Below are 27,448 nucleotides of genomic sequence, written 5' to 3'. Positions count from 1 at the left end.
ATGTGGATGTTTCAGGCACTAGAATGTGTCCTAATTGTGTGCACAATTGAACAAAGCCTAAAGTACAATGAAAAATATTGTTTGTTTTAGCTTTTAAAACATATTTGGAACAATGTGTATCATAATAGATTATATACTTTCCCTTTGCAGTGCTAAAACCTACTGAAAGAATTCCATGATGCTTAACAACCCAGCATTATCAGAATTAGTTTCTAGACATGTTATCTGACCTCATAGTAAAGATGTCTGACCATTACTCAGAAGCACTGCTGTTTCACTGTCAGAGCAGTGAGGTGGAGCCAGCACTAGGCATGAACACAGCGCTTCACACTGAGAGATCACTGGTATGAGCAGCCTGTGTTTGTGGGTGCCCAGTACACACTGGGACCCGTGCACACGTTTTGGTGCTATACAGACTGGCAATGACTTTCCTAGAGTTCCATGTGTATCCTATGGACAATTCATCAATTACAGGGCTTGGATCCAACTTGACAAAATGGTAAAGCTATACCCTTGGGGCTCGGGGAAGTGAAAATAGGGAACATAATAAAGCACATGTTTGGGGGTTGGTTTTTCTTTTTTTTTTTTGGTGTTAGTAAAACACATCTGAAGAATTAGATTTATTTTTTAATGATTTTTTTGGAGGACAAGACTAGCATTTACAGGTTTCAAAAAACTGTGTGTTTCAAGAAGGGAGTTATACAAGGAGATACCGGCAGCACTGCAGACAGGAGTTAAAGGGTTCTGAGAATATGGATCCGCACAAAATTTCCTGCAATACCTCAGTTATCAGCAGAGCCCAAACTGGCCTTCATCAAGGAGGGGTCATAATCAGCTCTGAGATCAGTCCAGTCACACCACGAATAGTTTTAGCCTTATGATTTTTGTTCTAATGCTGGGTTTTTATTCTATTCTGAGAATGGATGCTCATTCTGGAAGCAGTGAAGATTAGCAAGAAAGACCGATGTGAAAGCTCTCTTTTACCTTTTGCATACCATAAGCTAATGTATTCTTTTCCTAATTTAATTAGCGATTACCCTCCTCAGCGAAGCCTCTTGCCTCCACGAGGATTTTTGCGTTTGCGGTAAGGAAGGCTGTTCTGCGGTCGGTGCAGGCAGCGCGGTCCTGCCGGCGCTGAGCTGCAGGTGGCAGAGCTGCCCCAGCGAACAGGCTCCCCTGCCTCCGTGCCAGCAGCACAAAGGAACGGCAGCCGTTCAGCGTCTTAATGCTTTTTGCATTTTAAAGAGAAATCGGTGAGCCTCGGGTCTTGCCATACTTAGCTGGTGACACTACATAATCACCTAGCCGGTTTCTTTACATCAGGAAACATATCTAGTCAGTAAATGCCAGGTGGCCAGCGAGTCCCATGGTCTACCAAAAGGAGCAAGTTTTAAGTATCTTCCTACGGTTGCCCATTTTGTCTGTATACATGAAAGTTTCACTAAGTACAATTTTAAAAATGGAAATAACTAAAATTTTTCATGTAGATGACACTTACAAATGTTAATGTACAATGTAACATCAGTTTTTTCTGAATGAGCCGACAAGGAATGAGGCAGAGATGAGAGTGTTCTCTGAAGTTCTACTGAAATGTAGTTTTAACTCTTTGATGCTTGAAACTTCTCCTGGTCAAATGCCTGTATTAATCACTTGAAAATTATAGGAACTGTTGCATATTCAGAGCACATGTTGATTTACAACCCTTCCTAAAAGTGACAAAACCCCCATTTGAGTGGAGTATTAATCATTGGCTAATATTCAGGTAGGATGTTGACAGTGAAGGTGTACCTGGAATACAATGTGCAGCCTTGAAGAGGTTGAGTGCTTTCTTGCAGAGCTCATTATTTATCCTCCACAAAGATACTGAGTTACTAACCAACGAATCTAAACACACTGACGTTTTATTGCTATGCTGAAATGCAGTCTTCCCTCTACACACCCTCTATGTGCTCTAGAGAAAACAACTTCAGCTAATGCTGATAGAGAAATTCTGGCCACAGTGCATTTCCCTGGGAAAGGTCCCATTTCTTCAGTGGGGTGGGATTTCTGAAAAGAACTGAAATGTCTCTGCACATCCACATCCTCTGTTTAATGCACATCCACAGATACATGTTTCCAGAGGTCCATGATATGTTACTGATATACCTGCAGTGAGGAAGGGGACACACTACGGATATTTTTTCAGGCCCTGTAAAAAAGCCCAAAAGTCTGACTGGAAGTCTGACTTCCTGGAGTGGTTTCAAAGCCTTGTATGAGTGCTCTGGACCCCCAGCAGCATGGCACTGAAATAGGAATGCATTGCTGCAGTCCTCAATACAGTTCATTCTTTGGAGTTAGAGAAAGCTTATAGCTCAGTTTAAATTCCTCTGCTCATGCTTGTTTGTCAGAATTAATGTAAGTATCATTCCCCTGCAGAGCAGAGGGAGGAATGAAAATTTCCTAGGAACATATTGCTGCTTCTTTCACTGGCCGGCTTGCAATTCACTGCTCAAAATAGCATGTGTTTTTTAAGGATCACATGTGAATACAGAACATTTTCATTTTAAAAACCATCTTTATTTTCCATTAAAAACATGGAGATATAAATGAGAAATGTTTGGGGGTTTTTATGAACTGAAAGAAATGAGGTGATTTTTTTAAATACTTGTTTTTCTAGAGGAGAATACTTTGGCTTTGTTCTAACCTCTTGCCCAGTATGTCAAGTCAAATACAAGTCTCTTGCATCAGTACAGTGCAGTGGACCAGCTATATCCATGGTCCTTCCCTGCAAGATGAACTTTAAGCCGAAAGAAGGGGCTTTGAGATTCCCACCACTGAACTTACTATTCCTGCTACCTGCTTTCCCTTTTTGAAGAGCCACTGTGCACTCCCGCTGAGATGTGGAACTAATAAATGTTCATTGTACATCCCATATAATGATATACATGGAATAAATAAATGTTCAATTTTGACCGTAGTTAGTGTAGCAAGCAGCAAATTCAGTAACTGCTTCAACTTAAATTAAAAACCCAGATATTTTAACCTGAATATTCAAATTCCAGTCTGCACAGGATCGTTTATTTTAGGGAAACCTTAGATGATCTTTGGGACAGAATGAAAAGCCAGATCTTAACCCCAATAGCTTAAGTAGTCCAATACTACAGAGTAATCCCTAGCTTGTTTACAGTGACTACTGTTCTCTCCATATTTCCAATTCCTTCTGTGCCAAAGATTTTTTAAATTGGCTGTGTATAAACAGACGGAAGTCCTCAGGTTTGCTACATAGGTAGGAAACAATATGAGTTTTGAAATCTACAAGGAGGTGGGAAACTGCTTGGAAATATGGTATAGGCACGCTTACTGTATTTACTCCTAAAGACATTTGATTTAAACAGATAGCAATGAAAAGGTTTCAAAACTGTTACTAAAAATACTTCCTTTAGGCTTTGACTTAAAATCTCATTGAGATGAATAGAATCACACCCCTGAAAGAAACTGTTTTAGACTAGATCAGAGCTCAGCAAGGCAGCGCTGCATCAGGTTGAACTTGGCTCATATTTTAAGTACAACTCCAAACTCATATAGAGTGGATATTTTGTGCTAGCTTTAAAAAATACAGCACGAGTTTCTGCAGCACAATACCATAGCAAAAGCAGATTCTGGGACAAATTCCATAACCTGAGATTTACAGGGTGTGGGATATACTTAATAGGCATCACTCAGCATGGGAGAAGCTTCCATGTTTTGTGTACCATGCTGAGTCAAGAAATATTTGTACTTACAATCACCTAAGAAGCTAGAAATTAGAATTTCCAGCTTTACACTTGCAATATTAATGATCATTTGCATCTACAGCTTATTATTTGTACAATGCCAGAGATATATACATATTTTACAAAATACAAAGCCCCTTGTTCTAAAAAGATTCCTATCTCAACTAGATAAGAGGTAAAATACTAAGCCAGGAGTATTTTGGCAATAGAAAGGTATGCACATAAAAACCACAATTTCATGTATCTATCTACAAGTCCCTTAGGACTACTGATACATATTTAAATAGTTCTCACATATTGACACTTGGAAATATGGCTGTTTTGCCTGCTGCACTTTATACAAAATGTCATTAATTTCGTTGATAACTTGGTTATTTAGGAAAAACGTCTGCCACAAGGCTCCTGGCATTCACTATTCCTTTTGTGTGTGTTGCCAACCCTGGAAGACACAGTGGGATGACACACAACTGCTGAAGCTCCATGCTGGAATGACTAGTAAATACTCAGCACTCAGTAATGTTTATTCATCCTATGCTATGCCCTGAATGCCAGTCTAGGACTCTCCAGTTTCTCACTAACACCCAGAGGTAGCGAATGATTTCTCAATAATGCAGTATTCAGCTGCTCAATTGCTCCCAAGCTACATAGCTCATCATGTTTTTACACTGTTCTGTATCTGCAGCCATTTCAATTCCCAGCAACATCCCAGCAACAGTGATAATGGAAAGAAGCAGCATTCATTTCAGGTAAGACTAAGCTTAAAAAACATGTTTTTTCAGGCAAATACTATGAGTGGGTAGGAAACAGATTAACACAGCACAGCCATCACCAGCATTGCAGCTAATTCTTGTTAGTGTTGCACCCCAATTTAATTTCTCCTTCCCTCCTTCCCTGCCCCTCCCTTTTTTTCCCCCCTCCTTTACACATCAGCTAGATAACAACTCCCACCAGTGTCCTCTCCTCCATGCACTCTGGTGCAATTCAGGTGCCTATGGAAACTTTGTTAGCTCTCGTGGCTATTAATTCTGCCTTTCCTTGTGGCGGCACCATGACAGCGTCAAAACTGTGCACCTGGTCAGCAGGGAACCCAACCTCCTTTACAATTCAAAAAGTTTCTTCCTCCTTCCTTGCATCCCAGCAAGGACTGCATGTTCCTCACTCCCTGCAGTGTGCCCAGGCTAGCAGAAGGGCTCTGGTTTTATCAGTTCCAGAACCAGGAAAGCATTCCTGTCAATGTCCCTGCTCCTGCAGAGCTGCTGCTGAAGTGCTGTGCAGACAGCTGAGCACACTCTCCCCTGAAAAAAACCTCATTTGAGGGCCTACTTAGCATCATATTGTACTAAACTAAGCATTTCTTACAGTGGATATGATCAGTCTTAGTGACATCTTCAGTTTGTAAGTAATGAGTGGTGTGAAGCACCTTCAAGATGCCACATAATGAATGTTGAACTGGACAGATGTGCTCTCCTTTCCTTGTCCGAGGGGAAGCTGGAGTGCATTTGTGGAGATGAGTTTGACATATACCTTATTTAGTTATCACTTTGTCAGTATGCTCATCATTACAGCATGTGCTGCAAGGAATTCTGTTTCAGAATATTTTTAAGCATTAAAAAAATGTTTTAGGGCTCTCAGTCATTGCTGTAACTATTTGAAAACCCTCTCCCCTCAAACTGAAAAGTTTTTCCTTGTGATTTTGCTTAATCTTTTTATTTAAGATCCATAGTTTAGGAAGGGTTTAGAAAGGAGATCCACTGCTTGTAGTTTTGCTTCTCTCTTTGAAGTTTTAATACTGTTTTTTTAAATTTCTATTTTTTGGGTTCTTTGCAAGAACTTTGCAACTTTAAATGATTCACTCTTCCTCTCATTCCCAGACACTAAAAGAATGTCCTTTCAGCAAATTCTCTTTTTCCTATTTACCTTCTGTACAGTGGGGAGATGTTTTGAAAAACCCCTCCTTCAACAGCATCACACACAAGTCTTATGGGCTTTTAATTTTGTTTCCACCAGCTGGGCTCACAGTTCTTCCTACACCAAAGTGAATAGGGAACGTTATCTGCTTCCCTTCCCTTCCCTTGATGACAAATCAGACAAAGTAAGGGTACTTGGTTTCAATAACATAAGTAGATAAGAGTAGATATTCCTGGAAGCCCAATGGCAGAGGCAAACTGCATTCAGTTGCTGTATGTATTTTCAGCTAATGAAAATAAAAGGACTTATAGGAGGAGTCTCATCTTCCTCCTGATGGGCTTAGTTCTGAAGGCCATGAAAATCTACAGTCTGAATCATCTAAATCTTGTTTAACATTGCCTAAGTCTTCCTTATGGATCTCCTGGAACAATCTGGCCTCATCCAAACGGTACAGATGGGTTTTTTTGTCAGTGAGGACAACCTACTTGAGCCTTTTCCTTCAGCAGAGATCCTAACTGCAGAAAAGGACTAATACATCAAGTCACAAGTTTGTATCATAAAGAAAAGCCTTGGACACCCCATCATATTTTGTGATTCTTCTCTCACAATTATCTATATAGTCAGTGATCAATAGGAAAGATTTGTGTCTTACACATATCAGATAAAAATTAAGCTCTTAAATGATTTTAAGAGAGACCATAAAATTTATCTTTGTAATTTAATTTAACATTAGTGTTAAATTACATTGCAAAGTGCATCATGTTGACTGCATGATATGATCTTTTATACTGCACTCAGTATTGCAGTGAGTATCAATTTCAGAGAGCTTGTCAGGACAAAATTAAATTTTAATGTAAATTGGAGCAGATTCATTAATTTCAGTCTATACTGGGTTTGGATGGAGTTCCACTGTTAGGTAAGGTTTAAAGCTGGTCTGTAGTAATTAAGAGGAGGAACTAAGCATTTTGCACCAAATATTTTTTACTTAAGCCTTGTCCTGTGAACTAATACCTCATCTTTTAAATCCAATTATAGGTTATGAATTGACATAGAAACCCAGTAGCTATTGTTTTATCTCAACGTGTTTCAGTGGCCTGGTGCAAAGCATATGGCATTTGAAAGCTCTCTTAATTTCATTTTCTCTAGATAGTTCAAAAATCATACAGCTTACAATTTGTTCTCATTTCAATATTATTGCCTCTGCTTCTAACACGATCACCAATTTTATTTCTTACACAGTACCAAGTTAAAAAAAACAAGGGTGACTTCGGAGACTGTAGTGCACTTCAAAAGAGGTTTGTTGCTCTCTTATTCTTTGCCAAGCACAGATATTTAATAATCAGAATTCCTTAATAATCCACCATCACAGCCAGTCCAAACAGTATCTCTAGGAAACAGCATCGGAAAGGTCTATTTCCTTGTTTGCCATCTCCCATCACTATCACGTGTGATGTTGCTGCATGACATTTCCTTCCTCTCTATTTCTCCAAAGGCAAACATGTTCCTATTCAGCAGTTCTGAGTCAAATCCTAACACCTGATATTTCTGATATGCAAACTGTTAGCTTTTTCTATTTGTGCAACAATGAGACCTTATCAGTTTTGCCGCTTTTCATTTTGACTATGAAATGCATCCACTATCACTCTTCACCTGTGTCCCTGGCAGCTCCCTTAGGTTCAGATGGAAGCTGGTATGTTGTTTGTCTTGTTCAAACTACTGTTGATTCAAAACAAATCACAGTATTATAAGAAAGATCAAGAGTGTAAGGACTGCATTTGAATGCTGAAAATTTTTAGTGTGCAGCTGTATTACAACTTGGAAATAAGTTTAGAAATGTTTTCGAGGTGAAGCGGTCTACAGACAGCAAATGCTGACTTAAAGTTACTGAAAGCAGACCAATAGGAGATGCTATGCCTGGCCAAAATGCAAGTCCAAAAATTTAGTGGTGAGATTGAAGTTTTTGGTTTGCATATAATTTTTGAGGCTACTTCAAAATATGTGACACAGATGAAGACAGTCTCTATATTGAAAAACAAAACATCACATTCACCTTTGATTTTACAAATTCACTTCCATATGTTGTTCTATTTTCAGGTTTCCTTGTACAAGAAATCATCTCTCCTTCATACAATAGATACACATGAAGATTCATACAGACTGAGGCAATACAACTGTGATTCATCCTTCAGACTAACGTGTACATAGCAACTCTAATTTTATTTACAGCCATGAAAAAAGAAAGCTTTTTCCAGAATATAAGCAGCTAGCTCTTCTGTGTCATGAATCTCTTTCCCCATCCATATAAAATCCTCTTCTTTCTATACTGCAGCTCAAGCACAAATGCAGTGTTTTTCACATAACCAGTTCTATTTTTAGCCTGAATTGTAGGAAGTCTGCAGCATTAATAAATGGAAGAGAAGTACAGAAGTACACTGCATGGTAATGTGCCAATGCAAAAGCTACCTTGGCCTTTAGCCAGTGAACTGTGGTTAGATGTTAGAGCAATCAAAGTGAAAACACCACTTATAACAGAATGATTAATAAGCTGACAAACTTCCATGCATTTATTTCATACTTTTTGAATGCCAACCTTATTAATACCAACATATTTTCTTTTTATTAGTGATATCTCTCAGCCTGAAGGACAGAGGAGATAAAATATATATATACTTATATGTATTTTTATACCTGCAATTGAGGTTTGCTTAATTCTGTGTTCAAATAAAAAGGAGGATACTTTGCAGTGCAGACCTTGACACAGGAAAACAAGGAATAAGGAAGGAGCTTTTCTTTATAAACTAATATTGTGACTCCAGTAGGCATAAAACTCATTGTTTCAAGATTTTCTCTCTTATTGACTCTGCAATTCCCTTGTCTGGCCCCAAAATTCAGAAAGCAAAAATGCTCCAAAGCTGTTACACAAAGGACAAAAGTTCACAGTTCTTACAGGGACACAGTCTTCTGTAATCACTTCTCACCCAATCCACAAAACTTGTCCCAGCACTGTTATGCTGTGGACAGATGGATGTTTATATAAAAGACCTTGTTCCTGAATAAAATTCCATTTCGGGGTTATGTAAAAACAGCAATTACTGGAAAATGGAACTTTTTAATTAAATGTATTCGAAGAAAGTAGGGATTAATGACTTTAAAGTAGGGAGTATTTAATGCTTGCAGTCATAGATCATCCACTAGTGAAGCTGTATTATCACCATCAGGCAACAATGCTTTTAAGTATTGATGGTGGGTACGTTAATAAGGCTTCAAATGTTTTCATAGCAATATAATTAGCAACACAACTAATGTATACTACACCTATTCTTAAAATAATGCCGTATTAACCTTAACTCACAGCAACCTCTTCAAAATAAATAAACATAGACTTCAGATCAGGCTGGTTGTCCCTTGGTCCAGTGAAGTGAAGATTTGAAACATCGAAACTTTTAGGCAATGCTGATGTGGTAGGGTACGGTTCCTGATAATTACACCAGAAAAATGTAATAACGGCCTATCTGATTCGCTGATTTGTAGGTAGGAAGGAAATGATTGCTTTGCACTTCAATTAAATACAGGCAATAAAACATAGGCAAAATTTTATACTGGCTCTGAAATTGTGCCTGCACAGATCAGAGCCTGGGTCATGCACATCTTAAAAATCAAGCTCTGACTGTGTACCTCATATGGATCAAATACTATATGGTGAGAACAGAAACCCACGCACAGAAGTCAAGAGAGAAAAACCGAAACACCAACATTAGCTTTGTTTTTCTGTGAAGAATTTTATTCAGGTACAGGAAAATCAATACTTGTCCTCTGACTGTACACAGTGTACTTGAGCTGTTCTGTCAGGATCTATATAGAAAACAGAGATGGAATTTTAGGTGGGTGGATATGATGATCAGGTGGAGGTAAAACACAATGGCATGTGTGGCCCCTGCTTCCCAGAACGACTGCATCTCGCAGTGCTGTGGGGACATTGTGTGGGGACACTGGCACTGCCTTACACCACCCACTCAAAAGTGCTGGTGGTCTGAGTGTCTGTGCTGTAAAAGTCCTCCCCAGGGAAACACATGGCAGCTGCATCTGAATGGGGAGAGTCCAGCCTCTTCCCACCCACCCCACCCTGCAGCACAGCATAAACAGAAAGAAGGAGAAGTACCAACAGTACCAACAAACTGAGAATTCCTACACACATAGAAAAATCAGATTGCCCAATCTGATTTTATCAGATTGGTCACTTAATAAATTAGATACCACATCATTCTGCTGCTTTATAATACATGATGCTGTACCTCAACTTGACCTCCCTGCACTAGTCTTGAGAGACATGAAATGACTAAAATCTGTGCTCCCTCTTTGTCCATGTCCAGAGAGACTTATGCCAATAAGCTAATAAGCAAACAGGAAAAAACAATCTTCTTAACCCTTCCCCTGCTTCTGGTTTTCTGTCCCTGGTTTATGACCCCATTTATGTGCCCTGTAGTGGTTACTGGCATCATCACATGCTGCTTGGTGTGGCTGCTGGCTGGTCCTGGTGTGTGCCTTGAAATGTCTGTGTTGAATATCTGGGTTAGTTGTACAGGTGAGTTGGAAAAAGGAGAGAGCAATGACACACAATTGTTTCATAAAAGAAACCTGTCAAATTACTTAATCCACAGACTACTTAGATGAATAACTGAGCTGCCAGCTGAAAAGGAAATGTATTTTCTGGGAAGTCTTTCAAATGCATCCATTCATTTGAAGTTCTCAGTAACAGCAATATTGAGAAAGGTTTTCTGTGTGTGTATCAGTGCTACCAATTGCACTGCAGCACTGCTCTCAAAGCTGTTAAAGTGTGTCACTAAGGTTGTGCTTCAGCAGCACAGCAGCCCTGGTGTTAAAGCTCCTGGCTATTGGTGATGCAGACAGCTGTGCTTGTAGAAATTAATTTGACCAGTTCAATATTTTTCAAGAAAATTTGACAGATTACTTTTGTATCAGCATGCTTCATGGTGTACAGGGAATCATCTGCCAGTTTCATTCCAGCATCAGATCAGGTATTGTCCAACACAGACAACAAAATCAGCCTCAATTCCACAATGGATGCTCTGTTAATATAACAGAAATGTAATTTTCCTCTCATCTGAGCCATTCTAAGTTTATATGGCTTGATGATCCAATGCACAAGGATACATTGCTAATGGTTATGACACCACTTATGGATAAATGATAAAGCACAATACTCCCAAATGAAGCAGGTGAGGCCTGTTCTCCAGCCCTCAGGGAGGGTGCCAGTGCAGCACTTGTGCACACACAGCTCAACCCTGCCTGCTCCCAGCAGAGGGTGGCCCCTTCACACTTTCTAAAAACTACTCTCACCCAGGTTGATCCGAGAATGGCACCAAGACACAGTTTGGGAGACAGTGAGGTGGCATGGGATAACTTAAGAAAATGTGCCAACAGGTCACCTGGGCAGATGTTTATATGGCAGTTCTCAACTCATTGCCATAGGTCTGTCTCATTTACTAGTGGAAATACAGGCAGGGAGCATCATCTAACCAGTGACAGCTACAGGTCTGGTGACTGGAATGTCTGTTTGTTTTCCTTAATGAAGAGGAACTGGACTAATTGGACAGACTGACATTTCTGGATGAGGAAGCTGAAATCTGTGGTCTCTTGCAAATAGCACTGTCCATATATTACTGATGCACGAAGACAGTGTGCAGTGGTCCCAGTGCTGCTGGGGTCACTGCAACTGTTATTTCCAGAGTGGTCACAATGTTTTTGGAAGCTCACAAGACACAATGCCTGTTGCTGGAAACTCTGACCACAAAAACAACTACAATTTGGCTTTTTAAACTTCATTTATATTAAAAAAAAATACAATTTACACCTTCTTATGTGAGCAAGGCAATGTGAATTTCAATTCTGGCACAAGGCTTGGGTAATTTTGCCTATGCTAACACATCTATTTTCTTCAGTCAGTTCAGTGCTTTTAGACAGCAAGGACAGATTTTGAACTTTTTTTGCTAGTGTGATCACAGTAATGTATCCTCTATCTTCAAAACAGCTTTTTAATGTGTCCCAGCCAGGACTGAAAATATCACACAAGTCACAGAACAATCGTCAAATTCTCATTATCACCCCTAGCATCAGGAGAAGACAGTTTTATGGAGAAGGAGTTACTGAGACCTCAAGATTCCTGTGGTGTTTTCCTTTTTTTTTATTTCCATGAGAAAATAGCCTCTTGGTAGAGCATATAGCATCCAGAAAGACCTCTCAACAGTTCCCCAAACCACTCTGTGTCCCATCTATATAATAAGGAAACTAATAATTCCATAATTTGAAATGGGTACTGTGAGGATACTTTCTGCTCTTGCCAAACACCAGTTATGTCTCAGTGAAATTGAAGCCACTAGGCTCGCTTTGGCAGTAATTCAGTGAAGTATAATGGCCCATGATATGCACAAAGTCCGACAGAATTCTATTCTGTTGCCTTATGTCCTTTAACACCATCTCTCTATGAATCAATGATGCTTTCATGAGTATTTTTGAGGTTTTCTGACACTGCAGGAACTAAAATTTAAAATAAACAATTCCTACTTCTTATTGCATTTTAAAGGGACCTTTCTAATTTTTACAGTCATGTTCCAGAATATTGTCCTATTCAACACCAAAAGAAGAGACACAGTTTCCTCCTTTTTTTTTCCTTGCAGCTAAACCATAATTTTTCAAGTCTTTAAAGATGGGACTGTATTTGCAGATCTTATGTGTCATCTCACACAAGGAAGCCATTTATCACCAATTTAAACTTCTGTGCAAATGCCTTTTGACTTCCACAGCCATTACCTTTTGCAGCACAGATTGTTAAGTGTAATTATTATCAATTAAATAAGTAACAATTAATTTACATTTCTTGTAGCAATTAATATTACAAGGGAAAAACTGTAACCTCCAATATTTAAGCAGTCTTGATGAAGAGAAATAAACACATATTTTCAGGGTTTGAAATGGGTTCGTTTATACTAATACACCATATGACACTTCAGAGAGATGCACCAGCACTTCCCAGACTACTGGAATAACGGGATCTTTTCCTCTATTTTAGTGTTCCTGTGTTTGTCAATGCAGAAATCCAATATCATCTTTTGACTAATACACATATTTTACAACAGTATCTGAACAACAGAATTTCTCAGGTTTTGATCATATTTTCTAGGAAAGTATTCTCAGTAATATTAGTGATCTGAAGATCAGCTGAAAGGTTCCAAATGTCTCTCGCATGCTCCAGTGAACACAAAAGATTCTTAGCAAGTGGCTTCATTGTCTAAACCATCTAAACACAGTCAGTCTGTGGCTGTATCCTGGTGACTGTGTCCAAGCCCCAACTTTGCAGGTACTCACTCACAGCATCCATGTACATTTGAAAAATTTGTGCTTCTTGTTCTCTGCCTAATAGGAACCATGCTTGTGGTTCCTATAGTTGAATAGCAATTCCTGTCTGAACTAGACTCCAGAGTAAGTTATATTAAGTTCCATAACCTTCCTCACTTCTAAAAATGGTAAATGAAAAAAGCAAATCTCTGAGGTCTATGAAGTGACATCATTCTTTCTTGCCTCTGCTGGCTGCAGGTTTGTAAGCACCCAGATTTTTGTTTTCATAGCTTTCTGAAACAATTTTATTTTTCCAAATCTATTTCAACACACAGCCCCATGTGCCTACTATCCTTTCCCCTTCTGATATTTGGTTCAGCAGATGGTGCAAATGAACTGGCATATACAGTATTTGCTTAATCCTATGCTCATCTGAATTGCTGTTTTGAGACTAATGCAGATGCTTTATTCTTGTGAATTGTCTGCATTATGTCCTTGCCCATATTGTTTGATTTATCTTGTTCTTCCTGAGTGGGTTCATTCTGGGAGGTGCTGCTGAAGAATCATACAACTTGAAGTGTGTTGGGGTCCCTCCCCCCGCCGTGTAGCCCTGGCAGAGGGGCCCTGAGGGCACAGACACGGGGCTTCCCTGCCCCTGCTCAGCCTCGTTCCCATTGGTTGGTTTGTGTTCCCTGCGCGGGCAGAAGGACCCTTGGTCCCCTGACTGGAACAGTTCCTCAGCAGAGCCCCGGCCATGCGGCTGGAGAAATAAACATCTCTGAAACATCTAGCAAGAATCTGTCTGTCCATATATATTTCCTTTCCACGGGACTCCTGGTTTGATATATGCGTGTTGCAGGATCCCCACTGCAACAGAAGTGTCCCTTAGTTATCTCCAGTGAAAGGTGGAAACTCTTGCTAAGAAATTTTCTGAAGTTTATGAAATGGCACCAGGTATAAAGCACAGCCAGAGACAGAGAGTCCCAATAATTAAAAAGATTCTGATATTGAATGGGAAAGTATGAGATAATTATGGCATGAGTCAATTGATCAAGACATGAGGATAAATTAGTCTGCAGAAACCACTGACCAGCAAAGCTTTAGCAGGAATATGCTCTTTCAGATTGCTTGTTTTGAAGCTTTTAATTAGTTTTGCAGACTGCAAAAGAACTCTAGTCTGGGTATTCTGGGAAGCAATATGGTATGTGCACCACCAAGTGAACATTTAGGGTGTGGAAAACATAAAAAATTATGGTGATATTTTTATGTTCACTAAGTATGCCCCAGTGTCCCCAACCCTTCATTAATCTGTGGCTAAGTGGAGAAATGAGTTAAACTTTTCTTCTGAAAAGACTGCAAGTATTTGTATCCAACCTGTGATTGAATGGTCCGTAATAAGTTGAATAAACTGCTACTTGGGAAAAATCTTAATTCAGAGACATGGTACTCATTGACTATTTTCTCCTTCTTCTCCCCCTCTCCTGGAAAGCAAGGCCAGAAGCAATCATGTGGAAAGTTTAGGAAGGGACAGGATCCAAAGGAGCTACACTAAGGCTACTGTTTCTTAGGTGGCAATGCCAGCTTAAGCAGCACCGTACTGTCCCACTGCTGTGCAAGCACTGCTATTTGTGTGGCTGTACAGCAAAACAGCTGGGGGAAGAGATCTGTCCAAGAAATAACTAAGGAAACAGGCATCATGTGGGCAGAAATGTGTGGCTGAAACTAGTGATGTGGGGCAAATGCTGCTTAAGAAACTGTACAGATGGACAATCCACGTGTGGGTTTCTGAAAGCAATCGGAGAAAGTTTTCTGCTTGGTGATAGACAAAGGCATTTTTGGGATTGTGTTCTGAGCCAGATTCTTGCTAGCATCTTTAAGGAAAGCTATCTTATTTTAGCTCTTATTACTGCTGATTATCTCTGCTCCCCAGAAAGGGTCATTCTGGCACAGAGGATGATGTTACTGTGGAGGCTTGTGACTCTCAGGTCCAGACTTGGAAGAGCTCTTGGGGATCACCCTTACATATCCATGAGTAAGATGACATAACAGCTGAGTACCAAATCTCTTTGGCCAGTAGCCAAGAGAGATGACAATAAAAAAACCCCTACACTTAGTTCTATATTACATTTAAATTACTTTTTATCTGTGTATGACTCTTCTAGTTTTCCCAGTAGCCAAGTATGGTGAAGAGAAAGTGTCATTTAGACCAAGAATTTTCCTGATGGAAGTAAAAATAATGGTCATTTAACTGTCAGGCTGAGCTAGAGCAGTTTTTCTGCCTATTGTTATAGAAGCTGTCCTCTGATCCTGGCAGAGTAGCAACATTGGGTATTCACCTTCATCTAGGGTTTGGTATTAGAGTACCATGTAAAGTACTAGGGACATGCAAAAATACCATGGTTGTTCAGCCATTTAAGATTCCAGAGAGTGTATCAGAGTATTCCCTGAGCTTTGATACTCTACAACCTCGTATTCTGTATTCAGAATTTAACACACCACTGGGTTCATGCCACGATAGAGAGAGGCTGCACCTGGGCATAGATAAGGTTAAATCTGTACTTTTCATGGCTTTACTTTTCATGCATGTTGAAAATGTGTAACCTCAGGTTTCCCCCATACTTCTTTAGTACCAAGAAGGCAAATTAAAACAAGCTGGCCATGGCAGAGCATAGGCATATCTGAGGGTACACAAGCTTCTCCCCCAGTCACTGGGTTTTACTGTGTGCACAATGCTGCATCCATTCCAGAGAGGATCAATCCCTATGCCAATTCCACTGACCAGTGGAGTAACAGATTTGCATAGCCCCTTACATCTGATAGAGAAAAGTCTATCTTCTGGGAACGACCACGTCCAAACATCGTTTTGGGGGGAATTCCTGGAACCTTCCCTAAGGAATAAAGGTCAGCTTGTGTGCCAGGGTGGGCAGCACCCAGCCAACTGCCAGCCCCATTGAGCACTGGGGCAGCAGGCAGGGCCACAATGCTGCCTCACTCCACCTGCACAGCAGGTCCCTTAGCCAGGAAGGCCACTGTGGGCTTGTTACAAGATGTGTAAGAGGCCTAAATCAAAAATTCAGAGAAGAACCTATATTACAAATACGCCCTACCATTTTATGTGGGAAGAACAAGCAACACTCTCTGCTGGTCACAGAAGAAGAAATATATTTGCATGGTCTCTAGGCAAGAGTTTGAGCCACCTAACAGCCTAGCTGTAAAAAGAAGCACTATCTTTTTCCCCTGTTATTGACTACAAATAGCCCAAGGTCACCAATAAGCAAAATGAAGGCTCAAAATACCAACTCCATGTGCAGGCTTGAAACAAAAGTTAAAATTATATCAAATCAACAATTACTCATTCCCACGGTGTTCCACCTGCCCTCATTAGGTTAAAAAGAACAAATGTCAGAGATAACATTCAGGAAAAAGGTGTTCTTCTGATAAGGAAAATAGCTTTGTAGCAGTTCCTTTGGGGGGGAAATAAATAGTCTTCCTTCCCTCCTTTTAAAAACAGACCAGCTGATCTATTACTAGATTTGTACAAAGTTTTGCACAATAATGTCCTTAAACTGCTGTGTCTTGGTAAAAAGAAACATCATAAGGTCCCAAGATTATTAACTCAGTGATTTCCAGAGAAGACTTGCAGTTTACATGTACAAATATCTTCCTAATTGCTAGTACTGCAAACTCTTGCTTGGAGTTTGAAAATCAAGCTGTGTTCCTTCTGTTTCATGTATCAACACTGCACTTGGCCCTTGACAATGCTGTTGTGAAATGTGACTCAGAAGGGAAGAACACCTCTAATCTGTGCAAGCTGCCTGACTTTGCAGCACAAACAGAAGATATGAAAAGGTAAATTCTTACTTTACTCAGACAGACACGCAAAGACCAGAGGTATTCAGGAAGGAGCTGGTTTTGGTTTGGGTTTTTGTTTGTTTTGTTTTGTTTTTTTTTTCTGTTTTTAGCCCCATTTTGTGCACCTAGATACACATTTCCAAGTGTTATAGGTTCTCCATGGCATTCAGGAGTTGTCCTCACATCCTGGAATGTGTTCTGCTATGTACCAGTTGGTCACTTTGCTGCTTGGCTGCCACATGCCTGCCTTCAGTCCAAGCAGCAGGCCTCTTCCAGAGAGACAAGTTTCTTTCACTAATAGAAGTGTATATGGGAGTGGAGTAAAAAGAGACTGCCATTTCTCCTGTTAGCTGACAGGGAAAATTGTTATTACCTACTGTGATCCCAGTACACAGGAGAACAACAGCAGCATTTTCCTGTGACAGAAATAAAAGATGCACACAAGCGTGTGTTTCTGTTAACACAGAAAAAATAGCTGAATGAAATTGTGATAATGTTATCAGGAAAAAAATTAGGAGAGCTGGTCTTAAAGCTCATTTTTGATCAGTGACCTCAGCTGTAGCACTAAATCAAACACCAGAAAAAAAGGCATCCCAAAGTACCTACATTTAAGCATTCAACTCCAAGAGTATAAGCCACGGAAGTGCTGCGTTTCACCAACCTAGGTTGAGGTGTGCGTCGTACATACTCCAACAATTCAGAATTCACAAAACATCGTGTTTAAGACTGTTAAGACATAGCAACTCTAGTAAATGAAATGTGCCAGCACAGTTCTCTGGCAGTGAGGCCAACTGGCAGAGAATGTCCTGCCTTCATAAAGTTAAGCCTTCTTATGCACCAAGACAGGAGACTACATACAAATTCCCTTCCAACGGTGGACTATCATGCCAACTCTTGAATTGAGGAATTCTCTAAAAGTCAGCAAATTAGGCAGGAACAGCTCTAAAAGAGTATAAACAGTTCATTCAGATACCCAAGAACACCACTAGACGCTGTTTAATATACAAAGATGAACACAACCTGAGGGTCTTGAAAAGGCAAATGAACTCTAAGTCTGACATGGCTCAAGCACATGAAAGTACAAGTTGTGTATACAGAAGAGAAACCACTAGCATCTTCACTCCAACCTGCCGTTCACTGTTCAATTAAAAAGATGAATCCTGAGGGCAGACTGAAGAAGATAAGTCCTTGTTTTTATTCAGCCATGCTCTCCAGCAGCCAGAACAATCTGACTCCTTTTTTGACCCAGGGAGCCATGCCCTCCTGGTTGCATCATGGCCCAGCCTCAATAGGTTGCTCACAGCACCCACTATTTTTTTTTAGCCTGTTCGTGGTGTATGTACACATGAGGCTTTCAACTCCCTCAGGTTAAGTAGCATGTTGGCCCATATGTCAAGAATTTAGGGCAAGGGTTCTAGAATACCAGATAAAGCCAGGCATCGCCTCCCATCTCTTGTGCTTTGCTGTACGAATAAACAACATAGTGGCCAGCTGAAACCAGGATGGCACAGATGCCTGTGATGTCCCAAGCACCGAAATCCAAAAAGATAAGCCTCTAGATGAAGGCTGCAGTGAAGCCACTGTGTCCGACTGTGGCTTTATGTCCTTGTAACTATCCTTAGCTCCTCAGCTGTGCAATGGACATAATGGCTTTTATAACAATATTGCTAGAGTGAAAAAAATAAAATGCAAAAACATTAGATATTACGATGATGGCAGTGCAGGTAGATCTAGATTTTCAGAGTCCACAGAAAATGAGAAGGCATAACAAAATTCATTATATGGAATGGCTTTACTATGCTAGAACTTTCAGGCACATTTTCAATGATGACATGGGCATATACTTTAGTAAATGTACACAGACATACTTTTTTCCCCTCTCCATAATTATTTCTATTTTATAATAGTGGCAAGAGGCTGCAGGCAATGCATTTTCTTGTATTTTTTGGATGGCTGAAGTCATCTGGTTTTCCTGATGCTATGCAATTTATTCAAGGTGTTTAAGACTGATAACCAACCATAGATGCACTCCCTAGACTTTCCCATTGCTGCAGTAACATGCTGCCTAAAATGGCCAACAAATATAAGGGTGTTTTTCTTCAGCTGAATTGACAAAACCACAAAATTTTATATTAATATAAAAATATCTATATGATAAGCAAAAAACAAAAAAAGTCATCACAAATTAACCCCTCTGGGGTTTTGTTTAAGTTTTTTGAGTGCTTCCAAGTAGAAAGTTGAATTGTTCATCACCAAAAGCATTTTCTGTACAGTCACAATTCCTATGATATACCAGATTCACACAGCCTTATTAATTAAAACACAGAAAGCTGAGTGTCATTAAATGGGTGATTCTAACAGCCCCTGCAGCTAGGAATAAAGTAGCTAATGAGATCTGCCCATATTGCCTTATTCCTAAGGCACAGACCACCTTTAAGCTAGACTGCAATGACAAAGGGTTGTTTCCATCTTTGTATACATCACCTTCCATGATTACACATATAGATGAATAGCTTTTTGGACTGCATCTCTAACTGTCCTCAGACACTGTTTCAAGAATTTAATTCTGGCTTTACTAGTAGGAAGCTGAGCAAAGATGAACTGTATTAATTGTTTGGAAAGGCATATGTTTATGTACCTAAAAGAAATGAGCGTGAGCAAAATGTAAGCAGATCACCTTTTAAAAGCTTTGTCGAAGCAAGCTTGAAGAATATTAAATGCATATACTTCTTTAAGTTTTTCTCTTTTTGACCTGATTTTTTTTATAACTTGGTATAATTCCACTGAAATCAACAACCCTCTTGTAGCCGATATCCTTTGAAGTTCTTTCTAATCTAATTTTTGTTCAGAAAGAAACTAAGAAAGAAAAAGAGCAAAACTTTGAACAATGAAATCAAACACTGGAAGTTAAAAATGTAAGCTCCCTTTAGGTTTGCTTGAGAATATAAATTAGGGGCAAAAGCTGGCATGATACATCCATCTTGAGAAGTACTAAGCAGCCACAACTTCTACTAACACAAAGGCATTATCAAGGACCAGTAACAGCTTTCATAGCAGGTATCAAAAAAAGCTGCTTTCCTCTTTAATTTCATTTAAAGGAAAAGGCGAGAAAAAAGCCTAAAATATCATTCCAAACCAATCAGCATTTAAAAAGTATGTTTTATATTTTGACCCTTTCAATGATTTCTCTGGTTTTCTTTGCTCTTTAAGGAAGTGGTCTTTAGCAGAATTTGATGCAAGAAATGTGGAAGGACAGTGTAAGCAGAAAAGTGAGAGCACCTCATAGACAGCATCCTTCTCAAGTCCCCTGGAGGGCTGCAGTGCTTTGGTTTATGTGGGTAGATTTTGCTCCTGCTGCTTTTCCCCTTGCTTCATGTATTTCTAATCCCTGCTCTAGTAGTCAGTGAAAAAGACAGTTCTTGAAGCCTCTGTGGTGGGTTTTTTGGTCTATAAGGGAGGCAGCCTTTTCCCTTTAAATAGGGTTTGAACTCAGAAGAGCCTTGAGAACTGCTTGGCTATTTCCTTGTGTTCTCAGCAGAAGTGAGAGACCAGAGGCTTTTGGAGCAAACCGTGGAGGTCAGACCATGACAGTGTCCACATGTCCTTTGCTGCTGTGATTAATCTGATGGTGTTCACACCTTGTATTTCTACAGGTAATGAAATATGTAACTGCCACAGGAGAAGCTTCGCACCCACTTAGTCACTCTGGAGAAAGGTCACTGCTTTCCAAGATGTTATTCTAGTTTGCATAAGTGTGTGATGGAAAGCAGAAGTTTTCCCTATCATTTATTATAGCAACAGAAAGCTTACTTATGTAGTAAAGTGGCCCACAGTAGGAATCTAAATATTAAAATAAGACTACAGGAATCAACATATCCTTATATTAAACTAGAAAGAATTCAAAGAAACTGAGAAATAAAGAGACCAGATGGTCTTCATAATACAATTAGACACCAAGAAGGTGCCCCAAAGAAACAAAAAGTATCATGAATATTATATTTGGTGATAACATTGAAAGACTTCAAGAACATATGTTTTGTTCTGAATCATTTATCATTCTCCTTACACTGTTAACTATCATAATGGCCAAGCTGTATTTCATGTTCTGTTTCTTACCACAATTATTTTAGTAAAATTAATTCATTTTTAAAATTACATTGTTCAAGGGCACTTAGCAATAGAATATATGATATACTCTCCTTTGTATGGCTGAACATCTCATCTCACACACTGCTGAAGAAAATCAGTAAGGCATCCAAGGATACACTAGAATACCACCATGATGTTGGGATAGTAATAAAATACAGACTTGCTATTAAATAGACTATAATATTTCAAATGATACCATAGCTCTAATATACCTTGTCAAAAGCTAATCACTGAAAAGGTCTAGTGTGGTGTTTAGAAGATGGAAATTTACTTCCTTCCTTTGCATATCACTATTAAAAGATTATTCCATTTTATATTTCATTACTTGGATTGGAAAGTCTCTAGAAAGAAACCTCTGCCTTCTTGTAGACATGGGACCTACATTCCCATGCATTGTGGTATGCAGCAGTAATACTGAAAGGCTGGACTAGCAAAGTACTAGAATGAGACAAGGTCTGCTCCAGAGTACTGTGATCCCTGCCTAATCACCAATAACATTTTGTTAGACAGTGATTGTGTTTAATTTGAAGGCTTTGGTCCAGCATGACCAAGTCCAATCCTGCTTTATAAAAGAAATGCTATGAAATCATAGCTAGGGAATACAGCTGTGGAGTTTTTTTCATGTGACTCATACTTACTTTATGTAAAACCATCTTATCTTGGATAGAAATGGTGCACAGTCCTTTAATTAAATCAGCTCTAAGTTTTGCCTGAATGATTAATAAAATGAGAAAATTCTCTGTCTTGCTATGAAAGCGCTATTTTTTTTGTATTCCTTCATTCTTTTCTTTGCTTAAATTTCTTCAAATCAGATCCCCAAGTTGATATTTATTCCTTTGGGCTCACCTAAAAACTATAATCTGTGGTTAATCAAGCTAATTTTCTTTTGTCACAAAACTCAAAAAGAAAAGAAAACCAAAAAAGCAATAAAAATAACCATTTGTTGTTGCTGTTCATGAAGCATGACATTTTCATGGCTAAAACTGCCTAAAGGAATAGAGAAATTAATTTCAATAAATTGGGTTTTATGTGTATAAAATACCTCTGAACAAATGAAAATGACGAGATGACATTTGGATCAAAGGAGATAAACCCATTGACTCTAATGGATGTTGAACTGGATCTTCGATTAACAAACTGCCTTATTATGAGTAATCGTGAGGCAGCAACACCAAGTAGAAAAGGTAACAAAGCACAGGATTAAGGAAGCAATTCAGAGTAGGGAGGAATATTTAACACAGCAGAATTTTTTAGCTGTGCAGAACACAACACTAGAAATTACACAATATTTGTGTCAATTCTCAATGTCTTCTGCCTCCACTCTGCTCACAAGCCTTATGTGGACATCAATACAGGTCTGGTTCAGCACCTTTGCGGATTGGTGCTGCCTATGAATTCTCCACATTACATCCCATGGGTCTACCTGAAGACACAAAACCACAAAATCATGGGCTTCCATTTATGAAACACAAAATCATGGGTTTCCATTTATGAAATTGATACATCTGTTCATATTCCCTTTAATATCAACAGAAGGTATGCTTAGAAATCAAAAGGAATGCACTGATCTACACATTAATGTAGGACACCAATATTCATAAATGTGTGCATACAGCAAGGAAAACGTTTACTGAAGTTTTCCAGTAGGAGAATAATGACAAATAATTGCAAAGGTAGTGAACAGTATGGTTCAAAGGACACCTACAGAAACGGGTGTTCTGTTTAGATTGATATGTAAGTGTATACAGATAGAATTTTCTTTTTCACCCAGAAGTAGTGCAAAAAATCAACCTTGTCTCTTTATGCTTATTTTGTTTTCAATTCAAGTTTTGTAAATTATGATAATCTGTTCTGAGCAGCTACCTACTCTAAATTCTACTGCTGAAAATCAGTAGTCACTCTAGTGAAATGAACACATTTAGAGCGGTGTGAAACAATAATAGGTCAGATACAATCAATATAATGTCCCAGATCCAGAAGAATGAAACAGAAATTTACAGCTTCATGGAATCCTACTTAGTCTGTAGGATTCCCCAGCTCTTTCTTGTCTTCTTCTATCAGTGTTGCCAAATTTGGAGATGAGGTCCAGCTTTGACAGATTCCAGCTTATAAAAATCCATACTGCTGCTCTGTTCTCTGCCCAGCACAAGTATCACTTGGGGAGCTATTAAGGATGGTCATAATTTAGGTGAAAAGGATTAGATTAGTTCTTTCATAAGATCAGTCGCCTGACCTGGCTCCAACAGTGCTTGCACCAGTACAAGGGAGGTGACCACAAGACAAATTTAGCTTTCTCTGTGCCAGTCTCTAACCCAGACTAATAGTCTCTAAACTATTTTACTGCTTAGAGTCAGATTTTGGTATTTAGGGGTTCTGTCATGAATATAAAATGGAGAGGTTACAGATTAAAAAATGGAAGTATATGGACTAAAAGTGACAAAGTGGGTGGGTATCCTCCATAAACACAACAATCAGGGCATCAACCAGAAAGATAAAGGCTTTTAAGAAACATCCTAGAAGTAGGATCAAACTCAATAGCCCAGAGAAAACTTTCTATTAAAAAGTCAAATTTCAGCTTGAGATGTATCAAAGAAGATCTCTCCAGCAGTGATGGGCAAACAGTAATGCTGTTTTACATATAGAAAGAGCAGCAGGGGAAGGGAAAGAAAGGGGATAAGCAGGCTAACAAGTAAAGTTAACTATGTATAGAAAATTACTTTACAAGGTTATACGAGCTAGTTGCTTGTGATATCCCAATTGATATGAAATTATCTTTATGAAGGTTAAAAACATGAGTGCGTAGGCTACAGGATTCCCTTTCTAAATGAAAAGCAAATCTTAGAGTTGCATAAGCTTTCCACAATAAATAGTTTAGGTTCTAAACCAACTCCTTCCAAGAACAAAGATTTGAACCACCAGCTTTGCATTAAAGCCTATTTCTTGACCTCTTTGGAGCACTCACTCCTCCCTGCATAAAAATTCATGCCAAATACTGATGGATATTCAATATTAAACAACTAATTAAAATTTTTGCTGTTTTCATTGCTTTGAACAAGAAGCTGGTTTGGGCATTTTCAGGTCTTCATACAAATTGTACCTCTGCAGGTCTCATTCCTAAACTTAATTAACAGTTATTATTATTTATGACTGTACTGCATACTAGTCCAAGCTTTAAATTGGTCTTCTAAAAAGAGAGCCTGTGGCTGTGTTCTTGGACTTTTTTTTCTTCATCTTTTTTCTTTTCTGAAATAACATTATTAGTTCAAATCTTGTAGCTTGTTTTTATATGACTAGTGCTTTGTCTTTGTCTTTCTTTTTCTCCCTTTTACCCTTCTGACATTTTTAATTTTAAACTGCTCCAACCTAACTTCATTCTGATTTCTTACTCATAGATGCTTCAAGGACTCACATTACTGATTATCATCCTTCCATTCTCATTAGTCCAGACCTTAATTTTATTTCAAAGGTCATATGGTCTGTATGTCCAGTGAGCACAGCAACTGCTTGTCTTCATACACACACATCATTCTCCTTAACTGATACTCATGAGCCTGGCAGTGCTCTTTATGTGAAAACTGGCCATTACCATCTCCAGAATACTGGCAAAAGCTGCCATTTCTGCTAAAATCCCAATTTGTACTCTGATCTCTGTAGTCTCTTGTTCTCTATTCCCATTCCCCACTTCTCACTGACTTCTGAAATTTCTGATACTCACAAACACTAAAATCTGTTTCTGAGTCATTAGGAGCAGAAGAGGACACTAATGCACCAGCTTACTGTACTCTCCAGTCTGGTTTAAAATTGCCATCTGATTTTTTTTAAATGCTTTTGGGTTTGCTCCATCCTTTTTTGTTCCTCATGTGCTGCAATTTTCCCATTTGTTTTAGCAAAATACTTAGAAATCAAGGGATGAAAAGCACACCAGTATTATTTCTAACACTATGAATATTATCTTTCCAATCCATGTCCTAGCCAGGGGTTGCTTCAGATTCCATCTTTGCTTTAGAAAATTTCTAAGTTGGTGCTTAATTCTCTACCTGTCCCATCTTCTGCAACTCTCCCATCCCTGTTCTCTCTGATATTTCATGCTTATGATGAATTAACTCCTGATATAAGGATTCTGTGATGTTCTGTCTTTATTAAAAAAGTGAAAAGCTAACATTTGACTGTATGAGCTTTTGCAAAGAACACATTTCTTCTCATTTATTATTCTGAAAGTAACATATAACTATCCCTAAAGCATTAGATACATAAAAGAGAGGAACAGAAACCACTGTGATCATTACTAAAATAAATGCTAAGAAATTACATTACCAGAAAACCTTGGCAGAATCAGCTAATTATAGTTGGCACAGATAGATTATGGATAGCCAGCTACAGTAATCTGAATCCTTCTGTGAGAACCCTCTGGTTTTGACTGTATTTTCCTGTGAAGAGCTACCCCAAGCTGGATTTGTTTAGATTGAAAAATTCCATTATTTATAGGAACTAAGACTACAAAATATTGTGTCTGCTTTCAACATCTATGGTACAGAGGATTCTTTAAAATGTCGGCAGCTTTCTTATGAAAGTCACCAAAATGATTAAATGACCCAAACCGCCTCCTTTGAGTGCTTGAGAACCCTTAATAGAACTTCTCATTCACATCCAGTAGGACACAGCATCTGAACACATCTTCTGTCTCCCTAGCACCCCCCATTCAGTGCACAGCACAAAGCTAATGAAGTTCCTCTGTGCAGGGCTTCACTCGTAGTTATTGAAGACATGGAAACATAGCAGAAGCAGGGGGCTGCAGAACAAGAAAGGATAGGCTTTGGAGTAGCCCAGTGCTGCTGTAACAAACTGCCCTTGTTCCCAAGCTGTACTCAGTCATGGAAAAAGAATTTTCACTAGTGTGTTTCCAGAAACACCATCTACTTTTTCAAATACATAGCCAGCCTTAGACAACAGACTGCATCCAACAGCAATAGTTTTGTTGTTAGTACATGGGGCAAGATAAAATCCCAAGTGCTCTGCAAAATGAGGCCCTTGCTTTCTCAGAATGGCCACCTCCCACTAGCTGTCCCCTCAGACTGCCCCAGTGCCCATCCATGTGCCTTAGCCCCACACGTGTGCATTGGAATAACAATGCCTCCTTAGCTGGTAGGAGCCATGCAGCCATTACGGTTTGCAGCTGAGATGAAATCAGAGAGTCATTTATGTTGGGAAACACCTCTAACATCATCGAATTCAAACACCAACCCAGCACTGCAAGGCTGTCACTAAACCATGTCCCATAGTGCCGCCTCCACAGGTCTTTTAAATACCTCCAGGAATTGTGAATCCACCACTTCCCTAGGTAGCAGAATGATGCTGGGGAAGAACTGGCAAGAAAATGAGTAGCACTGAAGCACTTGCTACAGAGTGAGGGCTAGTCATCCCATGCACTGCATGCAGTGGGGAGTCTGTGGGAAACACACTGCCTGATGATGTAGTTCAATGATGATGACACAATGTAACTCATAAAGGGAAATGAGTTCATATTGCATGCATGACTCTGAATATAGCATTTATTTTCCCCCAAGCACCTGACGTTGCGTCCTTAACATGTATGCATGTAAACTTTCTCCTTCTTCACTGAAGATACACCAACAGCTGTAAAATAATGACTAGATAGATGCCACGTACTGTTATGGATTAGGAGCAAAATAGCTCCAAAATTATTTGAGCTCATATCTTTCCCATGCTTGAAACCATATTTAGAAAATAAAATTTCCCTGCACATTAAAGGAAGCTGTTGCATGTGTGTCTATTTTGCATGTGCAAAAGAAAATTTTGTGTACACAGTGGGTATACATACAAATAGCTTTTGATTACAATGTAAGTAGTGCCTTTAGAAAATTGTGTCCAATTAAATAATTCTCATTATCCTCCTAGCAGAAGAAATCCAAAAGTGTCTAGCGAGGAACTAAATTAGTGAAAGTGAGGACTCAGAAAATATTGTCCTCTGTGTAGCAATAGTGACACCTCGTTATTGTCTTATATAGAAAACAAACAAATTGGATAATTTGTAGCTCAGATAAGCAAGCCCTGGTTAATAGAGTCATACAGGATGTAAGGGGAAATGGGAGTGCGCATTCCCCTGCCTAGATTCCTCTCCTGACGCGCTCTGCCATGCTAACTCTAACTTTGCAAGGGGCAGATGCAGATTTAGCTCCACTAACATCAATAAACTGGCTACCAGAGCCAGTGTGGGGAGGATGCAACAGATACATGTGGGGAAGAGCTCTAAGAAATCACTCCAGCCCAGCCTGTGAAAGAAAGCAGAGAAAAATTTTGAAAACCAGCTGGGCAAGATGCTACCATATTTCAAGGCTCAGGCCAGGTAATTCTGTCTAACTGACAGCAGGGGCTGACCTTTTAATAGTGTCAGAAATTTTAAGAGAATGAATCAT

General features: G+C 39.2%; 1 protein-coding gene and 1 long non-coding RNA gene across 12 annotated transcripts in view; one reads left to right on the top strand and one right to left on the bottom strand.

Annotated features, from left to right (window-relative positions):
• LDB2 (LIM domain binding 2) overlaps positions 1 to 27,448 on the bottom strand; it is a 369,029-nt gene that overhangs the window by 15,059 nt on the left and 326,522 nt on the right. The window lies entirely within an intron of this gene.
• On the top strand, positions 4,231 to 9,456 carry LOC104690713. Its single transcript, XR_752045.4, has 3 exons — positions 4,231 to 4,498; positions 6,900 to 6,955; positions 7,755 to 9,456. It is a non-coding gene; the product is annotated as an uncharacterized LOC104690713 (long non-coding RNA).

The sequence above is a fragment of the Corvus cornix genome, chromosome 4, assembly GCF_000738735.6.
Source record: "Corvus cornix cornix isolate S_Up_H32 chromosome 4, ASM73873v5, whole genome shotgun sequence".
NCBI classification, from domain to species: Eukaryota; Metazoa; Chordata; class Aves; order Passeriformes; family Corvidae; genus Corvus; species Corvus cornix.
The sequence above is the reverse complement of the archived record's forward strand: the minus strand, read 5'-3'. Positions and strand labels throughout refer to the sequence as shown.